At 38.5% G+C, this 25,014-nt stretch overlaps 1 protein-coding gene across 2 annotated transcripts in view; it reads right to left on the minus strand.

Moving 5' to 3' along the window:
* LOC122813344 (putative ferric-chelate reductase 1) overlaps positions 1 to 18,917 on the minus strand; it is a 754,507-nt gene extending 735,590 nt beyond the window's left edge. Inside the window, exon 1 of one of the 2 annotated variants that reach the window (XM_044085608.1) lies at positions 18,770 to 18,917. The gene's annotated coding sequence lies outside the window, so the exon portion shown is untranslated. Of the gene's footprint in view, positions 1 to 18,606; positions 18,748 to 18,769 lie in introns of those variants that run through there. The other variant, XM_044085607.1, reaches the window with a different exon arrangement.
* Between the last annotated feature and the right edge of the window lie 6,097 nt (positions 18,918 to 25,014).

Here is a 25,014-nt window from a genome sequence, read left to right on the forward strand (position 1 = left end):
AAGTCAGACAAAACCCAACATCCAACATATTTGTCTGATGTCGGCATTAATATTCCAGCAGAAGAGACAATTTCCCTAACAGAAAGCACTGTGTTAAACAATAAGGCTAGATTGCTTGTTTTCTTGAAATATCTGTTTAGTATTACTTTTAAATATCTGTTTAGTATGACTTTTAACCCAGCCACTGGGGATGCACAAGTCAGTGTATTTCTTTGTGCTGGTCCCAAGTCCGGATAAATGGGGAGGGTTGCATCAGGAAGGGCATCCGGCATAAAACTTTGCCAAATCATTAATGCGGACACCAGTAAATATTTACATACCGGATCAGTCGAGGCCCAGGTTAACAACGACCACCACCAGTACTGTTAGCCAACAGGGTGCTGGCGGAAATTGGGTTACTGTTGGCCGAAGAACGAGAGGAGGGGGAAGGCATGGCCAATGACAGGAAGAAAGGAGAAAGGCTAGGACTAGTAGTGAGGGTCGGAACTTTGAATGTTGGCAGTATGACTGGTATAGGGAGAGAGCTAGCCGATATGATGGACCAAAGGAAGGTTGATATATTGTGTGTGCAAGAGACCAGATCGAAAGGGAGTAAGGCTAGGCATATCGGAGGTGGGTTCAAATTGTTTTATCATGGTAGGATGGGAGGAGAAATGGCGTAGGAGTTATCCTGAAGGAACAGTATGCCAAGAGTGTTTTGGAGGTGAAAAGAGAGTCGGATAGAGTGATGTTTATGAAGTTGGAAATTGATGGTGTAATGATGAATGTTGTTAGTGCATATGTTCCACAAGTTGGGTGTGCGATGGATGAGAAAGAAAAATTTTGGAGTGAGTTGGATGAAGTGGTGATGACTGTACCCAAGGGTGAGAGAGTGGTGATTAGAGCAGATTTCAATAGGCATGTTGGTGAAGGGAACAGAGGGGATGAGGAAGTGATGGGTAGGTATGGTGTTAAACAAAAGAGTGCAGAAGGTCAGATGGTAGTGGCTTTTCCGAAAAGGATGGACACGGCTGTGGTGAATATATATTTTAACAAGAGGGAGGAGCATAGAGTGACATACAAGAGTGGAGGAAGATGCACACAGGTGGATTATATATTATGTAGGAGGGCCAGTTTGAAGGAGATTGGAGATTGTAAAGTGGTGACCGGGGAAAGTGTAGTTAGGCAGCATAGGATGATGGTTTGTAAGATGACGTTGGTGATCAAGAAGAGGAGGAGGAGTGTGAGGGCAGCACCAAGGATCAAATGGTGGAAATTGAAAAAGGGTAATTGTGAGGTGGAGTTCAGGGAAGAGTTAAGACAGGCACTGGGTGGCAGTGAAGAGTTACCAAATAGCTGGGTAACTACAGCAGAGAGCTAGTAAGGGAGACAGCTAGAAAGGTGCTTGGTATGACATCTGGACAGAGGAAGGATGACAAGGAGACATGGTGGTGGAATAAGGAAGTACAGGAGAGTATACAGAGAAAGAGGTTGGCAAAGAATAAGTGGGACTGTCAAAGAGATGAAGAAAGTAGACTGGAGTATAAGGGGATGAGGTGCATGGCAAAGAGAGAGGTGGTGAAGGCTAAGGATAAGGCATATGGAGAGTTGTATGAAAGTTTGGACACTAAGGAGGGAGAAAAGGACCTGTACTGACTGCCTAGACAGAGGGACCGAAATAGGAAAGATGTGCAGCAGGTAAAGGTGATAAAGGATAATGAGGGAAACATACTTACAAGCAAGGAGAGTGTGTTGAACAGATGGAGAGAGTATTCTGAGGGGTTGATGAATGAAGAGAATGAGAGGGAGAGAAGGTTGGATGATGTGGGGATAGTGAATCATGAAGTGCAATGGATTAGCAAGGAGGAAGTAAGGATAGCTATGAAGAGGATGAAGAATGGAAAGGCTGTTGGTCCAGATGACATACCTGTGGAAATATGGAGGTGTTTAAGTAAAATGGCAGTGGAGTTTTTAACCAGATTGTTTAATGAAATTTTGGAAAGTGAGAGGATGCCTGAGGAATGGAGAAAAAGTGTTTTGGTACCGATTTTTAAGAATAAGGGTGATGTGCAGAGCTGTAGTAACTACAGAGGGATCAATTGATCAGTCACAGCATGAAGTTATGGGAAAGAGTAGTGGAAGCTAGGTTAAGAAGGGACGTGATGATTAGTGATCAGCAGTATGGTTTCATGCCAGGAAAGAGCACTACAGATGCGATGCTTGCTCTGAAAGTGTTGATGGAGAAGTACAGAAAAGGTCAGAATGAGTTGCATTGTGTTTTTGTAGACTTAGAGAAAGCATATGACAGGGTGCCTAGAGAGGAGTTGTGGTATTGTATGAGGAAGTTTGGAGTGTCAGAGAAGTATGTAAGAGTGGTACAGGATATGTATGAGGGTAGTGTGACAGAGGTGAGGTCTGCGGTGGGAGTGACGGATGCGTTTAAGGTGGAGGTGGGATTCCATCAAGGATCAGCTCTGAGCCCTTTCTTATTTGCAATGGTAATGGACAGGTTGACAGACAAGATCAGACAGGAGACCCCCATGGACTATGATGTTTACAGATGACATTGTGATCTGTAGTGAGAGTAGGGAACAGGTGGAGGAGACCCTAGAGAGAAGAGGGATGAAGGTTAACATGACTAAGACAGAACGTGAGGATGCAAGGAGTAGAGGTGGTGAAGGGGGATGAGTTTAAATACTTGGGTCAATAGTTCAGAGTAATGGTGAGTGTGGAAGAGAGGTGAAGAAGAGAGTATAGGCAGGATGGAGTGGGTGGAGAAGAGTGTCAGGAGTGATTCGTGACAGACGAGTACCAGTAAGAGTGAAAGGGAAAGTCTACAAGAGGGTAGTGAGACCAGCTATGTTATATGGGTTGGAGACAGTGGCACTGACAAAAAGGCAGGAGTTAGAGCTGGATGTGGCAGAGTTAAAGATGTTAAGATTTGCACTGGGTGTGATGAGGGTGGACAGGATTAGGAATAAGTATATTAGAGGGTCAGCCCAGGTTGGAAGGTTTGGAGACAAAGCCAGAGAGGCAAGATTACGTTGGTTTGGACATGTGCAGAGTAGGAATGCTGAGTACATTGGGAAAAAGATGCTAAGGATGAAGCTACCAGGTAACAGGAAAAGAGGAAGGCCTAAGATAAGGTTTATGGATGTGGTGAGAGAGGACATGCAAGTGGTTGGTGTCACAGAGCAAGACGCAGAGGACAGGAAGAAATGGAAACAGATGATCTGCTGTGGCGACCCCTAACGGGAACAGCCGAAAGAAGATGATGATCTGTTTAGTATGACTTTTACAGTTCTAATGGAACAGCTAAATATCCCTCCAAATAAATCCATTATTATGCTATGGAATCAATACAGACAGATAAAAGCACCATTAAAATATTTCTATAAGGTTTTAGAGACTGGATTATCATAGAAGGGGGGAGCAGCATCATAATTAAAACTGCAGTACAATAGTGCAATTTAATATAATTTTTCATTGAATAGTAATGTGAGAAAAAAGGAACACTAATATAAACAATTAGAAGTCCACATTAAAAAACACACAAAAAAATAATACTTAGACACACTAATTCTAAAATGTTATAATTCTTAAATAAATAATTCCACAAAAATCTGAGATCTAGAAATGTCTGACAGATTAGAAAGACAGACAAATGGGCATATGCACTCATGTACCCACACCACACAGTAAGTCAAATAAAAAAAAACACTGTTGAAAATCACAAGCCAGACAAGATAGGCTTTTCTTCTCCTACATTCATGATTGCAGAAACAATAAAAACAACAGATTACCCTTGCATAAAGCTATGTATAAGAAAGAATCAGAAACAGGAGGTGCAATGCACACCTAATTTTCATAAACAGTGTTATGAATAAAGTGTAATAAGTTTCGTTTAGTCTGATTCATGTTATATAAAAGGATTCTGGTGGACTGTGTTCATGTATTTAAAACAAAGTTTATGGTCAAATGACTGACAGCATAAAAGATGCTAGCCATGCTAGCCATTTGAATGAACACAGTTAGAATGACACTTTAACTAACAAAACCAAAGGAAAACATTTGTTTTATGTGGGGATCAGCCATCATTCAATGGGATATACCATTCAATGGCATACCCTTGTATTCCCCTCTATCATCATCAACTCCAAGAGTACAACAGCATGAGGAAAGGGTCATAAAACCAAAATCCATGACAAAGAATCCACCAAATATAAGAAGCACAACAATCAAAGCCATTAACTACAGAAACTGTCACAAATTGAAAGTCACAATAAAAACTAAAAAAATGCATATTGGACAATACAGTAAATAGAAAAAAAGTCTGACAGCATTTCTGTAAAGGAAGAAATCAGCAACTCCATTGTCTTGCTATCTGATGACAGCACAGTTAATTTTCTACGTAAATTACAATCCTGTGGTTCAACAATAATTAAGTTCTTTGTTTTGGATATGATTTGTTGTAAATTACTTAATAAAAATTACACGTGCCGTTCCCAGATTCTGCAAATTCACACTAAATTGTCTTTGCCAGGAAATGTTCTGCAAAATGTACACACTTGCTTGTGATAAAATATAAAATTAGCAAAAGGTAAAGTTCAGCTTCAGGTGAAATACACGGAGACCAACTTTTAAGCATGTTTCTCCTGTATTTTAAAACTTCATTACTTGGCTACAAAATGCTAACAACAAATACTATGAAATATTCATATTAAAATATGCACAACAGACACAGTTAAAATAATTATTTGGTAATCTAACAGAATTACATTAAATGACACAAAATGCATTTATATGCAAAGAAGTGATATCCATATTAAAATAACTTGTCAAAACACAGAGATTAAAATGTCTTTAAATATCAGAAGAGTTGCAATCTGAGAATACCAGACATGTCTAAATACTACATAGATAGCCCAATGAACTTGCACACATTTAATGGTGTTCTCTTCGCCTACAAAAACATCAGCCTAAATAAAAATAACCAGCAAACCATTTGCATAAATCATGTAAAAGTAGTAAACATTTTAGAAGTGGACAAACAGCCTCAGTATTATATACCATAATATGTCACTGCAAGGAAAACACTTTACAACAAAAAACATAACTTTTTTTTAAGTCTTGCTTTGAAAGTGCCAGTTAAATATAAATAAATAAAAGGAGATTGCCTTGGTTGGTTACCAGGGCAGTGCACATATGGAATGGACTATTTGCAGGCACAGCCTGGGGGAATAGGATCACAAAAAGAAATGAACAAAACATTAACAAATACAAGGATATGCTAAAAAACATATATATATATATATATATATATATATATATATATATATATATATACACAACACACACACACACACACACACACAGACACACACACACACACACACATATATATACACATCACAAAAACAAACACATACATATCTGTACATAAATATACATACATAGAGAGGTATGAAGACATTAGAAGAGACCAGTGAGAATAGTCGGAAGAAAGGAAACCATGGGGAGAAGACAGAGAAAATGTAAGAGGCATTTAGAGGGAAGAGGTGTAGAACAGAGATTATACAACAACCCCCCCCCAATTAATATTCAAAAAAACGTGCATGTTGTAAATCAGAGTTATAGTAATGGAAAAAGGTAAAAAGCAACGGAAATCTTGCTTTCTCTGTTGCTTTTGCCCACAGCTCTGATGTACTGTGTAGGCATACGCATGCACAGTACATCAGAACTACCGCAGAATACCAGACAGCTGCGGAAGGGCAGCAAGGAGGCATTATACAATGCCATTATTTAAGAAAATTAATTGTTTTTTTCTTAAATAATGTCACTGTATAATAGCAATAACCCACTAATCTGTGTTGGTAATGCTGGATTTACCCACGGTTGGCTTTGTTTGGTCACTCAGGCTTCGCCCTCGTGACCAAACCACGCCAACCATGGGTAAATCCAGCATTACCCACACCCAGGCATGGGTTATTGCTGTAAGAACTGCAAGAGAGAGAGATGCAAGGAAGGAAGTAGGATGAATAAGAGGCAGTAAGTAAAAGGATGACAAGATAAGTTAGAATGAAATAGGAATAAAGAGGTGTGGGAGAGAGCTGCAGGGTCCATGTAACATGACCTGAGTGAATGCAGCTGCACTTTGCTTGGGTAATGAGGTGTGGTATTAAAGAGGTTCAGTAGAGTGGAGCTGCATTGCATTTTTCCTTGTACATTAACAAGCTTATGTTTGAGCAAGGACATCGGTTATCAATTTTCAACATTAATACTTAGTGGGATCCAATCAGTAGTTCTCTGAATGTGTCTGTGTGTCTGCTTGTGTGCCCAAATGAGAGTGGACCTGTATGCATTTCCTGTGAATTCATAACTTCAGAATTTTACAGTGAATGCTGTTCTATTTATTCTCCTTCTTATTAGATAATTAAAGAGGATCTCCATTCTAGTTTGTCATAAGCAACTTTAAATTCTCTCAAATATTTCAACAGCAAAAGAAAACCGTGTTTCATATTTAACGTAGAACAAATTCTTAAAAGTCTCTCAGCTGCACTGTTTATAGGCAAGCACTAGGCTAGCTATCCTGGTGGTATATTTCAAGCCTATCCAATATCCTTCAAAGGTGCGAAACCCTGTATCTTGTGTATGTGAGGAAAACAATTTAGCCATTATGCCAACCCTTAGCCCCCCCTAATAAAATTTACATGCGCAATTTTCCTATGGTTCCTGTGATAATTAGTCATTTAGATTCATGGATAAGTACTAGGCTAACTGACCCTGTGGGCCCTTTTAAATCTAGGCAATTTCCCTTTTAACTGTGAGATTAAGACCCCATGCATTGTGTCTGTGAGGTTAACACCTTAACCATTATGCCAACCATTTGATGTTGCCTCTGAAAGTATAACACTGACACATTACAATCTGACACACAACTGAAACAGGCAGCAATCATTTGGTGCTTGATTTAGGCATTTAAATGATCATTTTTGACATCCATAATCAAGATAATGATTATTAATTATTAATCATTCATCATGTGAATCATTTCATGTCTGTCTTGAGGTATTTTATCTGTCTCCAATACAGCTGTTTTTATTAGGGCACTGATACAGTTTTACTGTTATTACTTTTGCAAGTCACATTATAAATACTGAAGTCTATCACAAGACCCATGAATCACTCATATGACATTCTAACTGCTTATGATATACCACACAGCCTATCATCACTGAAGCACTTTTGTTAAGATGCTCTGACTAACCAGCATCTAGATTTTAAGCCAGAAACACTGCATTACTGTTAAAACAAAGCAGAAATGTTCTAATTTGTAATTACCTCTTGGAAGGGATATTACTTTAACAGCTCACAGTTTTCTTTGGCTGGTGTAATATTTGAGAAACATATCTGCTTAAGCTAACACACAGTAGCTAACCTGTAAATAAAAATAAAAAATGTTGAAGTTTTTCTTCAGTGGCCTTATAGTGAATTCTGTCACTGTATTTTGCATGTTACATATGAGAAGTTAAGCAGGCTATTGTTAGCATGCTGACTCAGGGAAAACAATAATGCCAGTAATCCAGTAGTTTTCTATGTGTAGTTTAAGTTCTGTTTAGACATGGATTTGGGAGGCATTTGTTTGCATAGCAAGCAGTCAGCACAGTAAGTTTTGAAAGATACCTAAGCAAAAGTAGAGAAGCTGACCCCCCCCCCCATCTGTGCTACACACTACAGCCAACTACTTGCAGCAGGTGACACATACTAACAATGGACATTCTTGTCATTACACAAATCTGAGAAAAATGTTGCCTGTCAAAAGGTGATCACAGTAAGCTTTATTATTGTATTAAATAAGAAACCAATTGCATTTATCAAGTTCATTGCAGTACAATAAGTTTGTTAAACATAGTTTGCTACATTGCTGTGTATGTAACATTGAGGTAGACATAGTGGGAGAGAAAGAAGGAGGGACAGACAGATAGAACCAATCAGATCTGATGCAGTTATGAGGAATCTGCTGTAAGGTACATTACATTCTACACCCTCATAAAAGCAGGTCGTCAGGGAATTAGTTTCGCCATGTCATCTGCTAGGGTGACAGTGTTATAGGCCTGATGGCTATAATCAGAGGACGCTTTTCTTGCCATAAGAACTGCCATGGAATACTCATACTAAGGAGTAGGCCTATTGTGGTTTACTTGATGGCATGATAACCTCCTTTGTTCTGAGGGAATAATACAGCAAAAACTCATTAGCTTCACCTATTTCAAGTCTGCAGCTATGTGACTAACTCTGTGCAGATGTGTTACTTGCTAACATGTTCTGGGTTTGACCACTTTCTTCTGAATTGTTGCTTGTATTTATTTTGGGAGACATGCAATGAACTGTGGATAGGGGGACATAGACAGCTACCACCAAATATGAAGTCAAAACATTTTTTTTCATGAAATTCTGAATTTGTTGCAGTATTTACAGGGATACATTTTCCTTCACAGTATGTGTGGATTTTCACTATTGAAACCAAGCATGGGCTGTGTGATGATGTGAGATATTGCCAGCTATGCCAGGAGGAGTAACACAGTGGATATGTAACATATGCCAGCACAGCTAGCTGGAATTTAGTAAAGAATTATATATTATTTGAGTATCAAACTAATTTGTACAGATGCTTATGTTGAAAATGTATTTGTAAAGTTGCTTGTGTTAAAAATGTATCAATAGTGTACCCTGCTGGACAGAAAGAGAAATACACATGCATTATTGTAACTGTTTAAATGTATATGTTTTGACAGAGGATACTTGAAGAGAAGAGGTTAATCTCAAACTTTAAAAATAGTAAGAAATTACATTACTAGGCCTTGGCCACAAAGATGTTATCTTAACAGTATTGAATGAATCCAGAGATGCAATGTCTGTTAGAAGTAAGGTTTATTAGCTCCTGTAGGGAGAGTGGAAGTGTTTTATGGTTTTATGACTTCCAGGAGCTGCAGCAGATCTTAGCAAGGCTCTCTGTGTGTATGATTGACACATAGGTGCTAAATCCTGACAGTTTCTAGCAATGGTAGGTTGCATGGGAACCAAAAGTCAGAAGACCAGATGCATAGGATTTCATTCTTTAATCTAGGACAAAATAATGTTTTAATACCAGTTGAGACTGAAGTCTCAGAGCAGTCTGTCTCCTGGAACCTACCTAGAAGGATCTCTCACCCACTTCATCTTGCCTTGCTCTAGTAAGTGAACCAAGGAATAGTAATTCATTAGATCAGTCAAGAAAATACAGTGAGATTAGTTAAGTACTGTTTTCCTGTATAGTATGTGTGAATCTGTTCTGTGTTACTTTAATATATTTCATGTGATTGAAACTCTGGTGTTTATTGTAAATAGACATTTAGTATTCCCATGTTATTGTTTATTATTTATTATTAAACATATTTAAACTTTAAATGTGACTGGTCCTTTAGAGAATATTTTAACATTTAAGAGTACTCATATCTGTTTGGTGACTCTGTGGCCACTCCTGAAAGCCATACTGCATTGGTCAAACACTACCATTTGTATTGATATTAATTTTCACTCAGTATAATTGGGTACCCTTGCAAGAGCCTTAGAGTAGCTGGCTTTGGGGTGTCTGGTGGCAGTATAACTACCTTACAGTCTGGGCAGAAAGAGGCATAGCTAGTAATGTGTGTGCGTGTGTGTGTGTGTATCAAATCTCAAAGTGTGTGTGTGTGTGTGTGTGTGTGTGTGTGTGTGTGTGTGCCAGCTACTTGGAGCAGTGGCACAAAGAAGCACTAATTGCACAGAGAGGGTGCTGAAGTATTTGGCTTGGACACTTGGTTGAGGACTTAACTCTACAGCTGTGCCAGTGGGGAGCCTTCCTGGGGACCTAGGGAGAGGCAGAGAGAGATACCCAGACCGCGGGCTGAGTGTGTTACCTGTGTGCTCTTAAGGGAAATTGTGCTTGATGCAGAGAGCTACATCTGGAAATACTGGGTGTATCCATTTTTATTCCAAGTGAGCACCCTTCTCCAGTGTATGTGGTGAGGATTGAAGCTCCTTGACTACTGGCCTAGAGTGGGGATGTCACATGCTGCATTTTAACTTTGGACAATTTATTGTGTTAATTAAGCCTGCATAAGTATTTTTCCCAGCTCACTCCTTTAGGAAAATGACTACCTGTTTTGATTTTACAGTTCTTACTTCTCAGAATATGTAACTTGAATTGCTTGATCAACCAGCTGTACAGTGATATTTCCTGCATGAAATTATTTTCTTTCTAGTTCTTTAGGAACGTTAAATAACCATTGTCTGGCAAACACTATTGGAACAGCTTTTAAATAAAAAGTTGTAAGTGGAGATTCTCACTCTCTCTGCAAAAACAACTAGACATTTCATACAAGTGAAAATGGGAAGTTCAACTACCAATTTCGTATTTGCTGTTTGACATTAAGGGACCAAAGTTGAAGGTGTTTCAATCTATATCAGTAGCAAAGTCAAATCAGCACTAGTCAATGAGGATGACATGCTTGTGCTTCTCCATGTCCATATTTCTATAGGCAAAGTACCATATCATATCCTTGCAAATTACAAGTCACTTTCCATGACCCAAGTAACCCATAACTTGTACTTGGACTTACTGAAGGCCCTCACCATTTAACACAATATGATGTTCATTGGGTGGCTTCCACTACCAGACTATAAACTGAGATATTTAAATGATCCCAGACGTACAGGTCCAGATATCCCTGGACTTTGTAAACATGAACAACTTGAACGACATAGTCTGTATGCCCACCAGGGGTGCAAACATACTTGAGCTGACATTTACAAGCATGGGAGAATGCTGTACTCCCCACTGTACTGTCCTCTCTGGTAAAATCAGACCAAAAAGTAGTCTCCTTCATAATAAAATCAATTATTTGACCCTGGCTAACCTTGTAACATTTAGAAATTATTCTAAGGCAGACTTCCTACTAAGTGATAACCTGAAAAAAATCCAAGCCCCCCCCAAACCCTAGAATAAAGCTGCCTATGCAGAATTGCTCACAAGAATCCCTGTAGAATCATGTTAATAAATGCATAAGTCCAGAACTAACTAAAAAAATAAACCTTCCTAGTCAAATCCAAACATAAACCGCTTGCAGAACAAAAAGCACAGACAAGTCCAAACTATAAAAAACAATGTGTGTCTTTTTTGTTTTTTATAGCTTGTACAACAAAAGAAAAAAAAAGCCAAGATTAGGAGATGCTATGCCCAGCATAATAAAAACAACCCCATCAATCTAAACAAACAATCAAGAGGGCAAATTAAGTCTACTAAATCCAATTTTGAGGTAAAGATAGCTCCTCCCAGGCAAAGGACAACCACAAGGCTTTCTCTAGTTGTCTGAAACCTTAGAGAAAGTACACAGCAGTGTACAGAACTAATTGTAAATGCAGTCACCTACACACAGTTAGAAGATACAGAAAATCTGTAGGCCAACAAATTCATCACCAATTTTACCCCACACTCTCACCCAGCCACCCCCTCCCCAGGAAATACCATCAGGCATCCCCCACTGCCAACTATTATTAGGGAACAGGTTGTAGGTGCACCCTGTAAGGCCAAAAATACTGCATTACCCTGATAACATCCAAGAATGCCTCCAAAATATCCTGAAACATGCCTTATCAGGACTGGGGTCACTGCTTAACCACAGTCTCCAGATGGGCTTTGTGCCATGTGAATCAAAAACTGCAATGATCATTCCTCTGCACAAGTGTAGGCTATCAAATGGACCCCAGGAACTACAGACCCATCGTCTGAGTAGCCTCATATGCAAAGTCATGGAAAGAAGTATTATGGAAATGATTAATAAGTACATAGCAATTAATGAGGGAAAAATGGTGCATACTGCCTACCTCTTCCTGGCTAAGGCATTTGCTACAATACCCCACTCAGACATTATAAACAAATTTACAGATATAGGTATAAACTTGCACATTACACAATGGATAGCCAGCTGGCTCTCAGCTAGGACCCAGGAAGTTAGGACAAGGGTGGCTACCTCCATAAAGAGGCTGGTCACTAGTGGAGTCCCTCTGGATCTGCTCTTTTTTGGAATCTACTTCTCGGACAAAGCCAATGGCAAGGGTCTCTGACTGACCGAACTAGGAGCAGTCAGAGAATCCCTCAAGACACTAACATCCTACAGAAAGGACCAACACAGACAAATGCCTGGTACCAAAGCCATAGCTTAAAACACAATGTCAAGAATGTATAATAGCATCCCTTGGGAAGTCAACCACCCTAGGAAAGTGCCTCACCGACAGCATGCCTCTAAGAGTATAACCAGTAGTCAGGGTTTGTGTACAAATGTAGATAGTGATCTGGCTTAAGGTAAGGAAATCATTCTATGTTACTCAACTTATGAGTAAAGGCATGGCATCCTGGTCCAAGAAAGTCACTGTTCCACTGTATTCAGCCCTCATTAGGCCCACTGTATTCAGCCCTCATTAGGCCCACCATTGATTACAATGCCCCCATCAGTATGTACCTGAGCAGGTACATGCAACAACTAGAATATCAACAGATGTTCTGCATGAAAAGAATACCATTCATAAACAACATGTCCTATCCAGCTTGCCTCAAAGCCCTATCTCTATTCTCTGTTTCCTACAGTCTGTTGAGAGGCAGTCTATGCCTGGCACACAAGGCATCCTTGAATCGTACTCTGATGGACCTTTTGTAGATCCGCAAAGCAAATAACATCAGAATTACTTGACCAAGGGATTTAAACTTTGCTTGTGACATAATTAGGACACATTGGCTGGACAGGTATGTGTCTCAGAGATTTTCCCCTCTCTGGAGCAGACTTCCCATCTATGTGAGGCAGAGCTGTTCCCTAATTCTACTCAAGTGAAACCTGGATCAGTGGATGGGAAATCAGAAATGCGCCCAGGTCTAGCACCTATGTCTCTGATGGACAGAGGTTGCCTGTACATTCTGCACTAACTTACATACACCCCTTAAAATAAACTCTAAGACACAAATTTGTGGAATACACTTGGGAAGCCTGGTTAGGCTTATAAAAGCACCAGTGGTCATTATCCTAATATATACCCATGACAGATCATCTAATAAAGATAGCATCATATAAAAGCTACAGTTCACAAAATAAGTTACAACTTCTATCCAAGTTGTAACTATAACACACAACAGTCTACATGCTGTAACTGATAAGGCCAAAGAAGGGGTTGAGCATCACACCTCAGCTTCAGCCATGGGTGCCAGAGCCATAGGGGATGAGATCTCCCACTTTCAACAGCTGCCCAATGTGCCTTGAAACTGCTGCTGACATAGCAATTACATGGAAATATTTGCAATGATGTTTCTGAGGTAACAGCAAGTACAGGCAGCTTGATAAAGATGATGTGAGAAGTAAATCATCTGTTCTGGCTGCCAGAGCTTGTAGTTACCGTGGAAGCACCTATGCAGGTGTTTAAGGTATGCCTATCAACTTCTTTCCTCAAGAATTATGGACAAGGCCAAAAATAACAGGGAATGGCAACAATAACAGGGAATGAATGCTCAAAACCAGGAACAATTATTTAAACATTTCTAATAGATTTAAAATTTAACAGAATAGGTTTTGCATCAAAATTATTTTTCTGAACAGAAGTATGAAACTCCAGTGTCTGTCTTTAGTGACTGGCTGTAATTCTCTGTATAACTCTCAATTTTTGCTTTAGAATTCTGGACAAAGCCAAAAATAATGGAGGATAAAATGCCAAAATCATTGACAAGTTTTAAATATTTCTCTTAATTTAGAAAGCTGCTTGAATAACAGGTTTTGCATTAGCATGTATTTTCTGAAAGATATAAAGTTTTAGACTCAAATGTTTCACTATTTAGTGAGCACCATCCTAAGTGCTTTGCTAGAAAACCACACAATTTATGAGAAACAGACCAAAAACATGAGGCAAAAATCTGTGCATTATGCATAATTCTTGAGAACCGAGAGGTACGATCCTCAGGGATTTACTAGAAAATCAAGTATTTTAAAAAGTTTAGGGAAAATATGAGGCAAAATCTGGAATGTTCTGCAAAATTCAGGACAGTTTGTTTATTTATTGATTGCTATTTATTTACCAGGTCAGTGGGCTGCTCTGTTGACCATTTTCAGACACATCCTGGGATTAAGAGAAATAAAGGCAACAATTTACATAAGTACAATGTAGCAGCCCACTGACCTGGGAGTGGTTGTCTATGAAAAGTGATAATACTACACTTTTTAAAATTTGAGCCCATTTTAAACCCTAAGGGTTTAGTAGGGAGTGTCCTTCAGGAGAGTTTGGTTGTCATAAGGTGAATTAACAATCTCCAGTTTGAAGCCATCTGCAAACTTTGTTAACCAGAGGTCTTGGCTTTCCATTTTGAGATCTAAAAAGTAAATACCAAAAAGGAGAGGTCCTAGCACTGTGCCCTGAAGGACACCACTGGTCACTTTCATACTTACTGGTGAGGCATCTGCAACTCACACTGTGTGGGCTCAGTCTTTCAGACAGTTTGCTATCCATCTTACCAGATATGGGTCAATTTTTAAAGCAATTAGCTTTAGTATTGTGTTAGCATGGAAAATGGTGTTGAAGGCCTTCACCAGGTCACGATGCATATGTACATCCACTGTCTATAATCTCTATAACCATTTTGAAGAAACTTACCAAGTTAAATAGATGGAATGTACCCCTCACAAAGCCAAACTGTTGGGGTTCAAGTCTAACAGGAGTCTTGCTCTAACGTTTTATGTGGTTAGTTAAAATACACCCCATGATTTTGCAGATGAGACCTGTAAGGTTGATAGAGCTTTAATTATCCAGGTCATTTGCAAGGCCACCTGTATGGAGGTGCATCACTGCAGTGAGCCACTTATCAGAGACAAAGCCAGTAGCTAAACTCAAGTTAAACATTTGAGAGGTATGTCTGCAAGGCCACGTTTCATACCATTTATTATGCAACCTAGTATATGATATTACTAACAAATAACAACACAATCAAAAGGATTGTTGTACCAGAAATCAAAGTCAAAATACAGTCAAAGTAAACTTTATTGTCATTTAGGACTACACAAGTGCAGTCTAAATGAAATTCCGAGTATCAACTCACCAGAGAGTACACAGGAACCAAGGATAACAAGAACAACAGTATAACATTTCAATAAAAAAAATATTCAATACAAGACCCACAGAAGGATAAATAAACCAATAATAACAGCAAAAACACACAATCCCCCTCCCCAGACAGTCATAAGAAGAATACTGTACATAGAGCATGACAGAGTGGGATTCACATGTTAAGATTGTCCTCCTTTGTTCATCTGCATCAGACAAACAGCAGGCAATTGCAAATGAATAAGAAAATATATTGCTACATCAAAGAATAAACAAAGATACTGCACACTTTTCAGCTGAACTACGTATAGTGAATGATTACTGACTAAATAATATGTGGTTGGTATCAGGGTTTATAAGTGTCAACATTGTCGAGCAGAAGTTGTTTAAGTATCTGGTGGTCCTGTAGTGGATACTCCAATATGTCTTGCCTGAAGACAGTTGTGTAAACCAGCTGTGTGAGGGGTGAGAGGGTTCATGATTTATTTTGGATGCACATTTAATGCTTCTTGCTGCGAACAGATCCTGGATTGATGGTAAGTTGGTGCCTGTGATTTTTTCGGCAACTTGCACCCCTCTCTGTAGCTTCTTTCTTTCTGCATTTCTAATGTTCCCAAACCACTGTGAAGATGTTAATGAGAATGGTCTCAACTGCTCCTCTGTAGAATGTGGTGAGAACAGCAGGTGGGAGCTTTGCTTTTTTGAGACTTCTGATAAAGTGGAGATGTTGGTGTGCTTTTTTGACCATCTGTTTAGTATTCATGGTCTAAGAGAGATCCTTTGAAATGTGAACCCCTAAAAACTTTGTAGATTTGACCCGTACCACCTCTTCACCATTTATCATGAGCAGTGAGTGTGTTTTTGACCTTTTCCTGAAGTCTATAATGATTTTGTTTGTTTTATTGACATTCAGGTCAAGGCTGTTCTTAGCACATCAGTCAATCAATGTGTAGACCTCGTCTATGTAAGCTCTTTCATCCACGCCTTTGATGAGGGCTACAACCATAGTATCATCTGCAAACTTAATGATGTGGTTGAAGGTGTATTTTGCAGAACAGTCATGGGTGAAGATGGTGAATAACACAGAGCTTAGCACACAGCCTGAGGAACACCAGTGTTGAGTATTATACATCCTGAGGTGGTGTTGGCCCGTACATGTTTTCTGCAATCTGTTCATCAAGAAGTCAAGAAGTCATGCATATTTTTTATCCAGATGTTATGGTGCTATAAAATATTTTATGGAGAGTAACAAACCTTACTGATAAACTGTGTGATGCATATAAATGGGGCAGTCCCTGGCAGTACTGAATATTTTGACTCTCACCTTTGGTATAATGAAACCCTAGGAAAAAGTCCATATGAATCCATAGCTGTTCACTGTTCCCCTTGTATACCCCCAGTGTAACCCTTACTTTCCACTATCCTGTCCTTGACACACCATTCAGATTACTTTTTTTTTCTTGTTTTCTCATATTGTGCTGTATTCTTCAGATTTTCCTGCATTCTTTCAAGATATCCTAATTGGCCAATATTGCACTGTAGTAAATGAGGAAATAATCAAATGAAACCAGAGGTCTTAGCTGCCCAGAAACTATTGGCTTCTAGGTGTTCCGAGCTGCACTTTAAGCCTTTTGTTTTTCCAAATCTTTTGAGCCAAAGATGACCCAAACAAAACTTGTGACTAATGAAAGAAATTCATTCTTACTCTTCATTTTCTTCCTGCATCCCTAGACTTCTCTCTAAACGGCTAAGACTGCAGTGTGATAACTGTGGAAGTAGAATGTAATATGGAGACTATTTTAGCCTTAGGAGGCATGGAGCTGTAGATACTGTGAGGTACATTTTAGAGTTTTTTCTCCAACATTTTGTTACAATGATGGCCTGGACAAAAATTATAACTAAGTAAAGAAATGTGGTCCTATTTTTCCTTTCAAGGAAGAAAAACCATTGTGTCCAAGGCTTATTGATCAAACTTGACAAAAAAGTAGTTTCCAATAAACTGAGAGTATAAACTCTTGCAAAGCTACACAAATATCTAGTGTCTGTCGCCCCCTCAAAAGAAAACAAAAGATAGTCACCTTCTGTGTATCCTTCAAGTTGTTGCTGTTACACATCAGTTTGTCTATTCACCCGACCCCCAAAAGACAGCTACAATCAGTGTATCCCCTTTGACAACTAGAATATAGTACCATATTTTAAATGGTTGATCTCAGACCTATATTTACAAGATGGCTTCTTACCCGTCCCTCAAAAAGTTAGCTACCTGTATTCACTTCTGATATGTGATTGTGAGAACAGTGAAAAAAATGATAATCTGTATTCCAGCCTGTTGCTCCTAGACAGTACACTACCCCTACACAAGCTAGAGAGATCTTGCGTGGTCCTCTGTGGTTTGATTGTGTGAAAAGTTAAAGAAATAATGACCAGTGAGCTGACAAACTCCAAATTTACAGCTAAAGAAGCTAGACAAGGACTTGCTGAATTTACAAATGGTTTTAACGCCCGACTTTTAAAATAAAATAACCAGTATTTAAACCATGTCGTATCATAGGAATAAGTACTATTCTAACACTAAAATGTACGACGATCATACATCTCAACCTCTTAGCCCAAGAAATCTGGGCAAAGCCTTACATAATAATGGGCGGACAAATGCCAAAAAATAGGGACATATTTTAAATATTTCTCTAACAAACTTAAAAAGTAGCCAGAACAACAAGGTTTGTATTTAAATAGATTTTCTAAAGGATTTGAAGTCTGAAACTCAAAGGTATGCCATTATTTAGTGATTTAGTGATTTGCCAGAAAAACACAAATTTCATGATGAACAGACCAAAATTCTGAAGCAAAAATCTGGGTATCGTCAATTGAAAGGTATGACGATGATGCAGCAAAAGTGTTTACAGTAATACGCAGCTAACTAAAGGTATACATTGGTTTGATTTTCCCAGCTTCCAGAGGCTCGCTATTAGAACTTAATCTTCATGGTTTAAAGTAAATAAATTAACGGATTGCTTTCCTTCATCTCATCTGAAACACTTAAAGTTCGCTGGACTTGTAAAGGACATTTGAAAAAAAAAAGTGTTCCAGTGGAAACTAAATTCTACTAACCCACATAAAGCATTCTGAAGTTAACAGATAAGTGGAACACGAGTGTAAAATAAATCATGTTTATATTTTAACTCTGAAGGCAGGTCGCGTAAACTTGGGACCGTAATGAAGATGCAGCGACACCCAGTACTTTACTTTTATTTAACAATTTTAGAGTCAACATCCCTGCCTAATATCTCCAGCGAAAAGGCTTAAGAAGTACATTTTAAATACACGTTAAAAATGAAATCTTGGGTCGGAGTGATGGCGGGCTAAGAGAGTTTTCATAACCGTTTTAAATTTTTTGCATAACGTTTGGTATAGTTGCTGAGAAAAAGTCGCGGAGTCCTGTCCAGATAATATCAAAGTACCTTAAAATCCTACCTTTTCTAAATGAGGTTCTCCGCCAGGTTTTTGAGAGCGGTGATGTAATACTGTCTCAAACTCTTTCCCAACACACAAAACCGATGAAGCTAGTTAAGTACAGTTACCTTCCCAGTCGTGCACACACACTGAGCATTCACAAAGTAATAAATGTATACAGCACCTTGTGAAAGATGTCTTTGGCTGTAGGATGACAACGACTAGCTCCGCCTATTCTCTATTCCCTCCTGTTATCACTGCCCCAGCACTAACACCTGTACCTCAGGTGTAAGGAATGCTTCGCTTGGATAAATATGCGAAACAACCACTCCTATCTTCTTAGCTGACTCACGAGCGTACACTGAATGGTTTGGCGCCATATACCGTTCAACTTCTTTCCTTAAGAATTCCTGACAAAGCCAAAAGTAGTAGGGGAATAAAGGGTTAAAAAGCAGGGGCAGTTATAAAATAATACGCTTATTCACTTGTAGCGGTAATAGAATCACAAGTCAATAATTTCTGCATGTCGATGGAAAACCTGTTCTGTACTCCCACAGATTAATGTTATCGTGCTCCAAATGAATGTAATTAGGGTTACCTGTCCCACTTTGCGAGTGACAGTCCCTCTTTGGGCAGTTGTGTCCTGCAAAAAAATTGTGAAAATGGCAAATGTCCTGAGATTTTAGGACAAAATTATTTCCTATATTTTACGTAATAGTTGCATAAAACAGTTATTCTGCATCTGAAACACCTAAATGTTATAAGAAACAGAATAAGCAACAAAAATGCTACAAGAATAAGCTTTTATTTAGGCAAAAAAGTGAAGTTCTGTCCTTTGTACTGGCCATGGGTGTGTTTCAGCATGCCATATCTGACATTTGTACCAAAAATGTCCCACTTTGGGCATTTGAAAAGGTGGCAACCCTAAATGTAATGTCTACACTGTCTGCAATTGTAAGTTAGTGCTAACGTGCTGTTATTTAATTCATACAGTGAAATGCCCTATATTATGTAGTATTGTTGTTACATATATTTAATCAGTTGTATATCATTGTCTTAATTGTTATTTCATTGATAAACTTTGTTAAATTGTTGTTCTATTAACGCTTTAAGTTTATTAAAGTAATATTTTAAAATGTTCTGATTTTGGCCTTTTGACACCCCTCCCCCACTATATTTGGCTTTATCCAGAGTTCTTGATCAAAGAGGTATGCTCCTCATAGAAGTTATCAAATAAATATATATATTTAGTAGGGTCTTGCACTTAACTTGCAATTGACCCTTAGTTAGCCAAGCCATCAACTAATCCAGGGGGTTTAAGTGGATCCACTAGGGTTATGGCCAGGGTGGGAGGCTGGGTCTGGAGTATTATGAATGGAGTATGTGGTCATGCAGGTCCATGCTTCGAGTTACTGTAGATGGGTGTCAAATAAATTTATGCTTGGGTGCTCTTAACAATGAATTTTGATGGACGGTTGCAAGAATCATGGGAATTATAGGAAATGTGAGGCAACTGAGTCTTGTGAACACTTATGCCTTGACAATACCCACCCTTAGACTGTATCTCTATTGTCAAGAAAGTCTAGGCCAGTTAAGTCAGGTATGAAGAGAAACAATATCATAGACTATGGAATGCAATGTGGTCTGGGGAACTTGGCAGGGCACAAAAGTTCAAAGAGCCCTGTCTCAACCTACAAACATTGAAAATGGTTGCAAAGACCCCTAAAAAATAGGTGCAGCCAGAGAAAAATATGTACATCAAATTAGCATAAAGTGTGAATACTACATAGCACATAACTCTTCCCACTTTCAGTAATAAAGTGGAATACTATTCAGAAACACTTAAAAAACAGAGAGACAAAAATGATGGAAAAATATAAGTACACTATTAAAGAGTCAGTGTATAATCTGTAGACTTTAATGAACTACTGCAAAATTCACACACAGCCATTTAGTTTTGCTTCTGAAAGAGATATAGAAGATGTATGTCTTCTTTAAATGTTTCGTTTTTAGTATGTTACTCATGCAGTATGGTTTTCTGTGTACTAGACAGCTTCAAAATTCATGTGTGATGAAGGGTATTCAGAACATTATGTGAGGGGTAAATCAAGCCTAAAAACAGGGACATACCTTCACAAATAGGTACATTATGTGTAGAAGTAAATAAAGTCTAAAAATAGATAAGTTCCTCTAAAACAGGGACATTTGGGAGGTTTAGTTAGTATAATAAACCAAACTCTGCTTGGTAACTGGTGTGGGTGTGCTATAAGGAAAGGGGGGAGGGTGTTAAACCAGACCAGTTGATAAGCATAATAGGTATCTGGGTACCAAACATACAGAAAATAGTTTCCCAAATTACTAAAAGGAGCTTCTGGATCCTAACTGATATCAGCATAATGTCTCCTTGCATACTTCTTAGATTCTTAGTGCAAGAAATCTGAACAAATCCTAAAATAATGGGGGGACAAAGACCCCAAAATAGGGACATATTTTAAATATTGCTCTTATAAACTTAGAAAGTTGCTAGAATAACATAGGTTCATACTAGGCTATCTGCCCTAGGGCATTTATAAGCCTAGCCAGAGTGTGTTTTGGCTTTCGCCACCCATTTTAAATTAATTTTGCTATGCCCTTTTTCAAGGTTAGTATACTGTGCCTCTGTCTAACAGTGAAACAGAAGTGATACCCGGGGTAAACCTACGATCTCCCATCCACTCATCAAGATTCCTCTTGAAGAGAGTCAATGAGGGACTCTGCCTAACCTGGACTGGGATTTTATTCCAGAGTAAAGGGAGCCTCTGGGTTATGAATCTGTCCCTGATTTGTGTTGGCATGCATTCTCTAAGGGATATGAAGTTTAAATGTCAAATGTATATCATTATTTTGTGATCACAATCCTCAGTGATTTGGCAGAAAATCATAAATTTTATGAGGAACAGACTGAAAATATGAAGCAAAAATCTGGACATTCTGCAAAAATCTGGACAGTTGAGAGGTATGTCTCCTTGGGTCACTGAAAATATGAGGCAAAAATCTGGACATTCTGCAAAAATCTGTACAGTTGAGAGGTATGTCTCCTTGAGTCTGGCTGGTGGATAAATGAAGGTATTAATGCTCGGCAAAGCTTCCTATGGCTGGGAACAACAGGGTTCTTTCAATGGTGAAAGGGCCAGATCACAGGTGCAATGCTCAAACAGTAAATGCCTTTGTCATTGTGTGTAGCCATGGAAAAAGACATAAGCAGTGGGGGCCTGTTGCTGGCCAGGTTTATCAATTAAATCACTTCCATGCTAAGAAAGTTGTGATGTAAAAAGGAAAAGGAAAAGATTAATTAATGGGAACAGACTATGGGACTGGCCAAAAGAAAGCAAAACAGACCTGTAATGGGCATGATTTACTGCATGGCTTCACCGTATTGTTGGGCATGACTGCTTTTGTCCGATGTTCTCACACATGGGTAAGCACAAGACTGCAACTCTAAAAAATGATAAACAAGAATCAACAGAGGAAAAAATAAAGTAGTAACCAGGAGATAAATAAAATAAAATATGAAAGTGAGTTAGTATCACAAAGCAATATATTGCAATTAAAACAGAGATCTCCGTTGGTGAACAAAGTATATAAAAACAATTAAGACAATTAAATAACTAAAGGACAATAATAGGCATGCCACATGAAAAAATAAGCAATCAAAAGGCAAACATTGCAAGAACAAACCCCCATAAGGGGAACATGACTAAAATAAAGCAAAGCATTAATGAATCAGAGGTGGAAGTCACTGAGCAAGAGCCTCTTCAGGCTTAATAAAAAGGCCATGGTCAGCATGCAGTAGGGCTGTTGGTATTACAGTCTGGTGGAGAGATTCTATTAGAGTGCCCCCAAGGGGCTTGTGAAAGAATTAACAATGAGAGCCATATCATGAGGGAAATCTTATCCACTGTCTGCCAAGACAGCACTAGAAGCTCCACTCTGTCCTTGGCATTAGAATCTTCTATGGCTCAACTTCCTGAGCCTGAGGATACATTTAAGGAATGTCTTCACTGCTTTCAATGAGACTGGAGAGATGGCAAATGTTCAGCTGAATCTTCCAAGCCAGCTCAACTTTCACTAAGATAGAAGGGCAAATAAAAAGGGTAACACACACACACATACACACACACACATACATGCTCGCGCCAAAAAAAAAAAAAGGTAAACCAGATACTTCACTGTGTGAAGTGAAGACCTCTCCAAGTGGACTTTGAGGAACAGCCTGACATCTGTAAAAGGTGAAGCAATGAAAAGGCAAACAAGCTAAGATGGTTTTGCATAAACTTCTTAGGAATTGATGGTTAACAGCATATTGGTGCTCCAATATCTTGCTGGCCAACTTTTGAACTATTTTGCTTACATACAAATGTTGCATGTTGATTTTTTAGCTTACTGCTAATATCAATGGCTCTTTACAAAAAATCAGAGTGATGCCTCTGAAAGTGTTATGGCATAGTCTGTTTTGTAAAATCACAACCCCCCCCCCCCCCAGTTTGTGGGCTAGCATTATAGCTTGGTTTTTTGAGAGTGACATTTTATTTTATTTGTATTTGTTTTCCAGGTAGAGCACTGATCTTCAAGGACCATTTTCAGACTCAGCTCGGGAGCAGGTGTCTGGTTAAATGACTTGCTCAAAGACACAGTTAGGCAATGGAGGCTCAGGGAACCAAACCCTGCACCACAGGAAGCAGCTCATTAATAGCTCCTTAATTCCCTAAACCAACTGCCAGACAGCACTTACACTGTTCTTCCAGCCTGCAGAGGTTTGCCTCTTCTTGTTTGCCTCTCTTAGTTTCAGGGCAAATGTTAGATGAAGCTAGGAAGAAAGTTTTGCAACAAGGAGAGGGAGGTGAGAAGTTTTGGGTAAGGAACAGGAAATGTCATAACATACAAAGTGATGATAAAATATTGGTTTTTGTGACAAAATTTTTCCCCTTCTCTGCATGTTTGGAAAAAAAATAATTAAAGATTTGTGGCATGTGGTATGCCAAGATGCCACGGTAGGATGGTTATTTCCCAAACGTGACTTTTTCATATGGGAGGTATAGTAATATGAAAGAATTGTTGAGTGGGGAATTTGTGTCTATACATAAAGAAGAGAGAATGGGGGCTTGAGCATGTGGAAACTGTAAAGTTTGTAGTAAAATTAAAAACTTAACAGGGACGAAAATTAATAGCAGGAAGTATGTAGCAAAAGAAATGTTTAATTGTAATTCTTATGGGGTGATAAATGTTACTCGGTGTTGGTGCTTGCACACAAAACAATATATTGGACAAACTAAGAGGAAAGTTAAAGTCAGAATCACGGAGCACTTGGGAGATATTAGAAGGTATAATTTGAGTAGCCCTGTGGCTGAACATTTTTCAGCAGCACACGGAGGGTCTGGTAAAAGCTTATTTTTTAGTGTCCTAGCCTGCCCCCATTTGCCTAGGGGAGGTAACTTTAGGGAAGAGTTAAGCAAATTGAAATGTAAAATGATATTAAATTATAGAACATTCCACCCTAAGGGTATGAATTTAGATGCTAATTTGACATTGTAGGTTAAGTATTTATTTGTTTATTTATTTATAGTAATATTGTATTTTGAATTAATTTTCTTGGCATTTTAACATTAGGATTTATATCTTCAAATATGTTTAATTGGGTAATTGTTGGATTAATTTGGGGGGCACTGGGTTTGTATAAGTACGACCTTTTTGTAGTGTTAAATTATTCCCAGAGGGTGAATGGCTGAAGTACCAGAATAAGAATAAAGGAAAACTGAATGGTCTTTATAGTAGAGCTGTTTCTTGCTTTTTTGTTTTTTTAGTATATGGCTCTCATAGCGGCACAGACATCTGTCATTATTCATCTTAACAGATTTAATGTTGTCTAGAACTTTGTCCCCAAAATGACTCTGCATCTTCTGACAATAAAGATATTGAACATGTTTCTTGAAAGACTGTGGCACAAAAATGTGCATAGCTATTTATAGTTCTTGACATTTATATGTGGTGCATGAAGAGGAAGTTGGGTAATTGTTTGCTCATGTGGGTTTTTGGTATAGCTCCAAAAGGAAGTGTCAGTTGGACATTTTTCCATCTTGACTAACCTTCTGGCCACTCTAAAATTTAAACTTAAAACAGTGTTACAACAAGATAGCTAGATTTGCAGATAGTACAAGCTACAGAACACATCACTGTTCTGCACTAAAAGCTATAAACTGGCTATAATAATCCCACAAGCTAAATTATACCCAATAGTACACTCAATTTTTTTAACACACAAAATTATATTTAATCCCACTTCCTGCCCAGCTATGAATACAATTCTTCACCACTGACTCCCAAATCATTACTTTTAATCTTTTGACAAAAATCTGCTTGACATTTATAAGCCTTACAAAAACCTGTTGTCAA

This window comes from Protopterus annectens, chromosome 10.part0, assembly GCF_019279795.1.
Source record: "Protopterus annectens isolate FY-2018-M chromosome 10.part0, PAN1.0, whole genome shotgun sequence".
NCBI classification, from domain to species: Eukaryota; Metazoa; Chordata; order Ceratodontiformes; family Protopteridae; genus Protopterus; species Protopterus annectens.